The sequence below is a fragment of the Anser brachyrhynchus genome (assembly GCF_964034855.1).
Source record: "Anser brachyrhynchus genome assembly, chromosome: 14".
Taxonomy (NCBI): Eukaryota; Metazoa; Chordata; class Aves; order Anseriformes; family Anatidae; genus Anser; species Anser brachyrhynchus.
Genome location: NC_137709.1, coordinates 5,353,785 through 5,363,917, shown reverse-complemented (window position 1 = coordinate 5,363,917; position 10,133 = coordinate 5,353,785). Strand labels below are relative to the sequence as shown.

The 10,133-nt window shown below is 42.6% G+C and overlaps 1 protein-coding gene across 2 annotated transcripts in view; it reads right to left on the bottom strand.

Annotated features, from left to right (window-relative positions):
• Window positions 1–524, bottom strand: part of CNOT6 (CCR4-NOT transcription complex subunit 6) — a 32,729-nt gene extending 32,205 nt beyond the window's left edge. Inside the window, exon 1 of one of the 2 annotated variants that reach the window (XM_080555679.1) lies at window positions 298–524. The gene's annotated coding sequence lies outside the window, so the exon portion shown is untranslated. The remainder of the gene's footprint in view (window positions 1–297) is intronic. The other variant, XM_080555682.1, reaches the window with a different exon arrangement.
• Window positions 525–10,133: the final 9,609 nt, after the last annotated feature.

Genomic DNA, 10,133 nt, shown 5'->3' with positions numbered 1-10,133 from the left:
TGCCCCGCGGGCTGCCCCCCACCGCCCCCCCGCCGCCGGGGCAACCCCTCGCCCCCTCCCCGCTCCGTGCCACCCCCAACAAAACACCCCCTCCCCTTCCTCCCCAAACTCTAAGGGACCCCCCCCTTCCCTTCTCGCCATAACAACGCCGCTCCCCTCCCCCATCACCCCCCCCAACAATTAATTAACCCCCGCGGCCCCGCTCAACCCCCCCCCCCCCCCGTCCCCCTTGAGCACGAGCCCCCCCTCGAGGCGAGGCGCCGCGGCCGCACGTCGCCCCCCCGCCCCGCTCCCTACCTGTGGCTGCAGCATCCCCGTCCCCCCGCCGCCCTCGCTCCGCCGCCTGCCTGGCTCTTTGTTTCCTGCCGCGGGCCGGACGGGAGAGCGGCTCCCCCCCGCCTCCTCCTCACACTCATTGAAAGCAAACAAGCATCATGGCGGCGGTGGCGGCGGCGGCGGCTGCGGGCGGGCCGGCCCTCCTCCTCCTCCTCCTCCCTCTCCTCCTCCTCCTCCTCCTCCTCCTCCTCCTGCTGCCGCCCCGCCTGCCGAGGCCGCCCACACTCGGCGGCTGCGCAGCCTCAGGCCGCGGGGTGCCGCTGAGGGGGCCGCGGGACGTGGGGGGGAGTTGTGCAGGGGGTCCGCAGAGGGCTGGGGGGGGGGGGGCAGTGTGTCACGAAACGGGGGGCGGTTTTGTCGTGGGGTTGGTTTTGGGGGGGTTCTTTTGGGAGGGCTTGTTTTGGGGTACTTCTTTTTTTGGGGGGGTTGTTTTGTGGGGGCTTGTTTTGAGGGGTTGTTTTTGGGGGGGTTGTTTTGGGAGGGTTTGTTTTGGGGGGATTCCGTAGGAAGTCGAGGGGGGGGGAGGCATGTGGGCGAGGAGCGAAGGAGGAGACGGAAAAGTAGATAAAAGTAGCACATCAGGCGTATTTTTAAACGCTGAGCTGGTGTAAATGATGTACAGCAGCGAAACAGTTCCCAGTGTGAGTCCAGGAAGCCTAATTAAAGTGATCACTTGATTTAACTTTAAATTCTCCTGCATAAGTATGAAACAAGAACGCAGGCTTGCAGCGTATGACCTCGGGCATGATGTGGATAGCATGTTGAGTGCCCCTGAGTGCAGGGGATCCTCTATATATCCCTTCTATACATGTATGTACCAAATCCATGCCCCAGATCCTTTGCTGTGAAGTTTTCATGAAGTGTTCGCTGTGAAATGGCCACCGACTTCCCGTCGGCACCCCTGCTGAAACTCATGTTGCACATTGTTTTCTTATTCAATTAATGGATGTGTATCCAGATACCTCGAAAAATAAAATACATTGTTTTCAAGTGTAGTTACTGCTGCCACTGTGTGACAAGATTTTACTGTAACATGCGAGAAATTGTGTGAAGAGGTGGTGGGAAGGTACCATCAGTGGTGTGGTACTGGCCAAAGCTATAAATAACAATTGCAAAATGAAGTGAATTTCCCTTGATTATCATACTGTTGTAATGTTCAAGCACTGGCGATGCGGCAGCAAATGTACACCACCTCATCAAAAGGAATCGTAAAGAGAAAAATCCCAGATACCCAACCCTGTTTCTGAAATCGGAAAGCTGAAAAAGAATCGAAGCCTCACCTGTTTTGGTATAACTGGATACCTATGTGGAAGTAAATGGTACTCTCATTGTGCAGCAAGGCCTTCTAACAGTTTAAAGGCAGAACTGGACCTGGTTCTGCTGAGGAACACCAGCAGTAACCCACGAGAGCAGCGCTTTGAACAGAAAGGCCTCTGGCATGCTGCGTACCGAGTCTGCTCCTAAAACCTCCTCCTCAGAAAGGCTTAGCCCTGTGGCACTCAGTTTGGGAAATAATCGTGCTGTACTTCAGATTTCTGTTCGGCCTTATCGTATCACGTATCTGAAGGGTTCTCAGATGATAAACTGTCTCCCTGCCGCAAGGCGCAGTGCTGCGTTAGAGATACCTGAGCTGGCTCAGTTACTGGATGCGGCACGGGCTCTGGCAGCAGTGCTGTGTCTGCTTCCAGTGGCTCGGGAGAGCTGACAGTCATTCAGAACTAGGTGAAGTAGCTCTACATGTCATTCTCCTGCACTGTATGTGTTTTCCTTCCGATAACCAGCTGTCCCACACATTCTTCAGTTAATACTTTCTAGGTCAGATATGGCCTCAGTAGACAGTATCGTTTTGCCTGGAGCTAATTCTCCAAAAGCAGTAGTAAAGTCTTTGAGTGTGTTGCAGGATTTTCCAGGAACTGCTTCTCAGCAAAGAAAACTCAGCTGGTCACAAGTCTCCTGAAAACGCTTGCAGGGAAACTTCATTCCTCGGGGGTGGATGCTGGGGTAATATTACAGTAGATTTGGAAAGGTCTACTGGCAAGGGCCTACACTAATGCAAATGGAAAGCAAATGGCAGAAAATACTAGCAATTCTCAAATAATTGACATAAGCAAAAAAGAGCATTAAAAGAATGAAATCAATCACAAAATAATTCTCTACTGCCCATTATAAAAAGCTAATAGTAGATCACAGCCATTTGGCAAATTTCAAGTTAATTAACTTTCTGATATCTTTACTTTTTTAACTTCTAAAAAAAAAAAAACCAACACAGTGATATTTGAAGAGTCTAAAGTTACGGCCTTTTACGTTAACAGCTTTTGTTTGAACTGAGTATTTGCTTGTGTGGTTTGAAGCAACAAAATGAGGTAAAAACATGTATGTGGTTTTTTTTAGAAACTGTTGTGCTGCACTGAGTTTCCTGTGCAGAAGTGCTGCTGCTCCTCTGTACATATGATTAACTTTTGCTCCGCATGTTATCAAACCTGTAACCATGCAAACTCTGGAGCAGATGGCCAGTGCCGGTATCGGTATTTCTGGTCTGGGTGCCTAATGAGATCTAAGAGCGTAACATGAGCCTCTTTCATTTTATCTGTCTCACATGGTGGATAGGCTTCATGCAAGTGCTCTTGTTGCTCAAGGTCACAGATTCATCAATCAAAAGAGACCCCTTCCCATTAATCTTTTACCTGCCCCTGAGAGTTTCCATACATCGGAGCTGCCGTGTCTCATGGAGTACAGTTGCCCTGAGCTCAGGATGGTGCTGTTGTTAGAGAATCCAATTAGAGCAGAAATTAATCACTTCTTTTTAACACTATTAAATTTACTGAGCTTTTCATTCATTACCCATACACAGAAATACCTTTTTGCACTGTGGAGCAAGGCTTTGGGTGGCTGCCTTTGGGCCAAATCCAGCTTGTGACACACACCCAAACAACGGTGAGCGTCTTCCAACCCTGCTCACCTTACACGTGGAGCTAGGAGGATTTGCTGTGAGTAGCTTAAAAACTCTTAGCACCCCCTTCTCCCTGTCATCTTCCCTCTTTGTGTACAAGGTAGGGGCTGGGGACTGTGTCTGGGAGGACTCGGGGAGTTTTGCTTTGTCCACGCTGCTGGCACTCGCAGCTGTTTTGAGGACCTGTTGCCTCCATGCCCTGACAGGGATGTGAAACTTGGGGTAGAGAGTTGTCTCTGTGGCAGGGTTACAGTACTTTTTTCTTTGCTTTAATGGCCAAATTTAGTGAAACTGTTATCTTTGAAGTACCTATATACAGCTGTGCAGCAAAGACTTGTTTGACTTCTAAATTCTTTGGGCTAGAAGACATGTCCTTCATCCTCCATGGCTCATACACGATGAGTGAACTGATGAGACGTCACCCCGTCATGACAGAACAAGTGCAGAGCCGTCACAGCTTATGAAGCCTCTGATGTCTGTGGTTACAGAAGAGGTGAACAAGGAAATTTGCAGTGCTTTCACCTCTCCCACTTGCTGTGCCCAAGAAATGTGAAGGAACAATAAAACTGGAATATAAGGAAGCAAAAAATGAACCAAAGAAGAGTTGAATTATAACAAAGCAGGGGAGATAATCGGGAAGAAAGAAGGGAGAGGAGGTGAGGGATCTCAAATAGGAAAGCAGAACTTAGCTATGATCTGTATTTTCAATATATCCAGGTAGAGAGACAGGGATCTGAATTGCAGATAGCTTCCATCACTATTGTGATCAGTGGGATCGCTGCTCTGAGCGTGGACCATTCCTAAAATGACAGGTAGTCTGAAATATGACATCTTAGCGCTCTCAGTTTGGACATTTAAAATCATTACATATTTGATGATTTCAGCCTTCAGTTTTATGGCCTGTTCTCCATCTATCAAATGAATGTAAGAGTGTCTTCTGTCGCAGCTGGATAATGAAGATAAATCTTTAATGTTTAGTGAGCATTAAAACTTCAGTTAAAGTCCCATACAAAAAGCATCGAGGCAATTAATATTCCTGTTTTCCTTTGCATGGACTGTAGCTTCCAGAAGACTTGTATGTAAGAAGATAATTGAAAACTCAGCTTATGCATATCCACAACAGTCCTGAATTAAGGAATTTTAATCCTGGGATGGCACAATTTGTAGGTACTTGGCTGCAAAGCAAAGTAATGCTAATGTACATAGTTATACAGATATGCTCTAAATACATAAAAAGAAGTTAAACACGATGAAAACTTTTCGGATATTTCTGTCTAGAAATACCTATGTCTAATATGAATATTTCCATAGTGAGAGGAGAATTTCTAACTCCTTGTCAGTTATGGATGCTAACGCTGAGTTCTGCCATCACCTGAGATGCTTGCATGCCATGTTTACAAGACTACTTTAATTATATAGATACTCAAACCATTATCAGCTCTGTAACAGAGTAAAAAGTGTATTAAATTTTGTTCTCTACCGTAATCTTGCAGGTCTATGGAACATTCAGTCATTAATCTTTTTCTAGTATGTACATTTGTGCTATACTGTAGTATTAAAGTAACAGATCAAAGAATGCTATGATTCTTACTTGTCCTAATCAAATAATAAAATCTGAACATCATTAAGAGGCTGAATTGGAATTATGAACTATGATATTGTTTTCCAGACTGTAATTTTTTAGGTACTTTTAAAGAAAAAAATAGGGTGATTTTTTAATTCTTACAAATTTTTGTCTCTAGCATCACCTCTTCAGCTCTTTCTCCAAGAAAATGGCCATCTTCTCATATTAAAACTAAGATATTGATACAAAAGAAAAATTAAAAGGTATGACCTGCACACATTCGTTACGCAGGCAGAGCTCCTAGTTGCATTCAAAGCTCAGCAAAGGCTTTGTCTTGCATGGCAAGGGCTTTTACATATGTGAGTTCAGTGAGCAAATAGTGAAAATTGCTATGAAATATTTCAATTCCCAGTTACGGAGTCACAACTGAGAGGTTTAATGGCATTACTGATGTAAGATGGAGGGATTCTAATTAGCAGAAAGCCAGATGCTCATACTGCCAATTCAGCTTTTTGGTCCTTTTTACAATATCCTCTTCTCTTTGTACCCATTTTGGTGTTCCTTTTCCTTCTTCTGTCAGTATCTTATTTTTTTCATCTTTATTCATTGTTGCTTTCTACGCTTTTCTCTATCAACAGAAACATATTTACTTGCAAGCTGATCCCATCTGTGCTCCTGTGTTGTAAAGCTTCCCCCTGCAGTGGCACTGCATGTCTGGTTTAGTTTCATATGACTGAGAGGAAGTTCCAATGTACAGAAGTGCCAAGATTTCAAACTGCTTATCAGACAGGCAGGGTACTTGCACTTGGGCATGGTTTAAAAAAAATAAAAAAAAAATGAGGGTGTGCAATTTTTTCTTGTGTAAAGAAATGCAATAATACCACAATATTTTGATGCTTGATAGTTCACTGAAATAGGAGACTTTTGAAATTTTAATTCATTTGGGCCTCTCATGCTTGCACTGTTTCCTGCTCATGAAGCAGAATATATGGGGGACTGTAACTCAAATATGCACTAAGCTGTTCTTGCTGCAATCTCATACCTTGCAAATTAAGTAGGATCAGGACTCAAAGGAGATAACTAAGGAAACCTTTGTCCTGGAGGAAATTACTGTGAGTTAAAAAGTGATGGTTTTTCTCTTAATAAAAATTGAACTAATGCTCCAGTGTGGCACGAGGAAACTCTTCAGCTTACAAAGCTACTATCTTTGAGGAAATATATATGTTAATCCAGCTGTCATGCATAAATTCTCATTTGGAGTCTGATCTAATTCCCATTGAAGTAGGGATGGACTCAATCTACTTAAATTTCTCCATGCTGTTTCATGGCTTTCCACTATCTTCATCTGTTGTATCACATTACTGCGTGTGGGTAGAGTTGCCACATTCCACCCATGACACAACTGTTTCAGTGGCAAGTGAAGTGATACGTGCATATGGTATACGCAGTCCTTACACAAGCCATATGCTTATAGACAGCTATCTATGCAATTAGGGGAAGTTACGGAGGCTTCTTGAATATAAAGTCCATTTCCCGTTTTATTAGAAGACTTTGCAAACCTTGTTTATCTTCACCATGACCTTACTTTTGATATTTGATAGACAGAATGAGTGATACAGTTTACTTTTTGTAAATTAGTAACTTGTTTTAATTGCTTTGAATAACAATAAAATGGTTGCATGAATCTTTGATGATCAATCTCTATAATTTTCTTGCATCAAACCTTAGGCACAAATTACATAACAGAAAATGACTTCATACATTTTCCATATTGTAGTTACACATAATCTTTCTCTTGCTACCTGTTTCACATTTCCAATATGTTTTCTTCACTGCTGCATGTTTTGCATGGGAGATCATTATTTATCTGAAGAGTTTTGTCTAAGGACAGTCTCTGAATTTGAAAAATACACTTTAATCATGAGGATATGATAGGTAGTAATATTTTTTTTCCATTGGTAGTTACAAAAACTGCGACTGAATAAATTTAGCTAACAGTTAAATGTGGATATTTGTATATTTTTCTTTCATCTGAATTGACAAAATACCTTCCTTAGGCACCAGATTTGTGGAGAGGAGGAACAATATAGTTTGGCTGAAGCGCATTTAAGATCACAGGGAGTATAATTAAATATTAAAAGTCAGAATCTGTTTTTTGTCATGGAGCTACACATTAGATTGTTTCCTAGATTGTTTTGTGCAGGGCTGGGTCCATTGCTCTGGGACACCCAAGGGTAGGAGTCACCTAAATGGGTGGGGGCATATATTGAACGTGTGTGTGAGCTGGTCACCATAGGCTGCTTTTATAGTCAGTGGAGTTTATGGCACACATCTTTGGTGCTGTAATTTCTTTTCAAAGGATTTAAAATCACATATTGGAGCTGAAAGTAAGAAACTTGCAAGGGATTTGTTTCAAAAGGCTGGGAGACCTCAGTAAGCCGAACAAATGCTAAATACTCTTGCAAATAGGAGATGGTTGGCTCAGTTCTTATGGACATGCTTTCCAAAATGCTGCAAAATTGAACTGCATTTGCTCAGAGAAAGATCAAAATAATTACCTGCTTCTCAGGTGATCACTGCATGTGATAGGATGAAAAATTGTCCAATGTTTACAGCTTGTGATTGGCTTGGTGCATTAAGTTTTTTCCACTCTTTCCAAAATATTAGGCACTTTGAATAAATGCCTTCAGTAAGGGCAAAAAGCCAAGCTGAATGAGCCACCACTCTAATCTGTTCTTGTTTCCTTTGTGTCCAGAATTGTTGGATTGCAGACTGAAAAATGGACAAAAAGTTGTGTGACAAAATTCAAAACATTTCAGCGTAATGCAACAACCTGAGACAACAGCCACCTTTTCAAAAGCATGTCTCTCAATGCTCCTGAAGAACTGGCAAATGCTCAACAAGCACAACACGGAGACAACTGGCAGTGTGAGTCATTTTTGCATGTGATTGTTGAATGTGACAGATTGAGAATTGCAAGGAGTACGAGTTCATGCTATGAGAATGAAGAAAACCAGCATCCGCCCGCTGGCTTAATCCTACGAATAGATGTGGAGTGCTGCGGAAGCAAAATATCATCAAGGTTTTGAAAAAAATGGTTTTAGAACACATTATTTTCTTCTTTTGCTCTTTTATTTCAGCACAGATTGTCTCTTTCTTTTATTTGTTGCAAATGGAAAGTAAGAGCCCTTGAAACATATTTGTAAAGCCTGAATTGCTAATAGCTTATTCCCCTTTTAGCTTTTTCTCTGAGTACATTTTGCCTTTGTTTTTCATGCTGATGCTGGATCAGCCTTTTTATTCCTTGGTAGATACTGCTCCAGCACATTGGCTAGACAGAAACAGTTTCAAATAAAACTGGGGCAAATGTTAGAGAAATGGTCGCTTCCAATCCAGGATGATTTGCTTTTAGAGCAAACTGTAACAGGCTTGGGAAGACCAAGGAAGTTACCAGTGTAATCTGTACTGCAGCCAAGCCATCTGTCACAGTTTGATCACGATATTAAATCTAAGTAATTTATTAATTAAATTTAGCCACACTTTATTTTCATATACCTTCTTTGAGAAGATAATATCTTTCCTAATTACTTGTTAATTAATCTTCAGTGTGGTAGTACAGATGAGCACCTAGGCTGTTCAAGACAAACCTGTAATGTGTTCTGCACTGAGTTAGTATTTGAAGTTTGCTGCTCAGCTATAAGATGTTGTTATATAATAGCTTTTTAAAAAAAGTGTGCTTGAACAAGTAGTTGTAGAGCTGTTTTGTGGGTGTTGGATGAGAGGTACCATAGGACCCTTGCAAACGTAAAAGGTTCAGCACACAGACTGTGAAGCATACAGGTGGAGTTTTGATGTATCCAGATTTTTTTCCCCTTCTTTTTCTCCTGTAATATCTTACCCATAGCAATGGGTTCTGGACATACACGACTCTGGTTACAACAGTTGCAACCAGATCACTTTTCTCCTTTAATTACCTATTTGTCAGGACTTTGGGACGATGATTCCTGGGAGTCCTTTTGCTGCACTGAATAGCAAATACCTACGCCGAATCCACTGGCCTCCATTTTACTTTGCAAATAATTATGGGTATTTTGTTAACACAAGAAGGGCCCAGACCTTTGTTCCCTAATGTGCCAGGCATACTCTGTTTGCTCACCACAGCAACAGAAAAAGGTTAAGTACATTCTTAGTATTTGTGAGCGCTGGGCCAAGTTACTCCTGTCAGCCCTAGGTGATTTATTTCTCCAGATTCACGCTGCTGGTTTGACGTTGATGACCTGGTGGGGATGTGTGGAAGCTAAGTGACCTGTACAGCGATTTATTTATTTAAACCTGTATTTATTCAGAAAGTCTTTTGCCATTGCTTGCCGTAACAGCTGTTGGTTTGTAACAGCAGCTGCCCTTCGGTTATGTGCTGGCAGATGATGATGGGCCACAGGGAAGTGAGTGTGTGGAGCTGTTGGTGTTGTTTTCTCTATCTCAGTACCTCCATGTGCATTCAGGGCTCTGACATTCAGGGCTCTGACATAGGTATGAAATTGCTCCAGCTTGGGCACCGTTCAGAGCTGCCTTCTAACCTCATCTCCTAATTCTAATGTTGCTTTTTCTTGAACATATTCACAAATCAAAAAAAAAATCTCAAACTTTCTCCTTAGCGTGACTATTCCTTGTCCCTTGATGGTGTTCCTGCACAGACTCAAGCTGCTCTGATGGGTTTGGGGCAGGAATGTGAAATCTTTAGTGAACGCCATAATTTTGCTCTGATGCAGCCTAATCTATGAAGAGACTTTCTGGTGCCAGAGTTTGCAGGTCCCAGTGACTTGCCAGGATCCACGCTGTGGAGGCTGCTCTTTCAAATAATGGACAGCAGATGGTAGCACACGTTCATTTCAATACTTATTTTTTTAAAGAATTGGGCTTTCCAAAGTTTCATTTTATTTTGTAAATAGGTATCTGGGGGAGAAAGATTGCTTCCAGAGAGGATGAGTATCTAGCCTGCTTCCATTTTTTTTTTCTAAGAAAGCTAAAGCCACTCCCTTCACCTCTGACATTTCTAGAGTCACTTTTCCCTGCTGAGCTCCTCTGTTGTACTACCGAAAGAACGAGTCTTGGCTTGAATCTGTAATATCATGCATGATAATTTTGCTGTGGAAGCATGCAGGTAGTGCTGAATAAGCAGAAGAAACAGGCTGGGAAAAGCAGTGAGCTTATATACACTGTGTGTACCTGCATGGGAAAGCTGAATTAAATTGGTTGCATCAGCTAGCAGTTCTTCTGAAACGA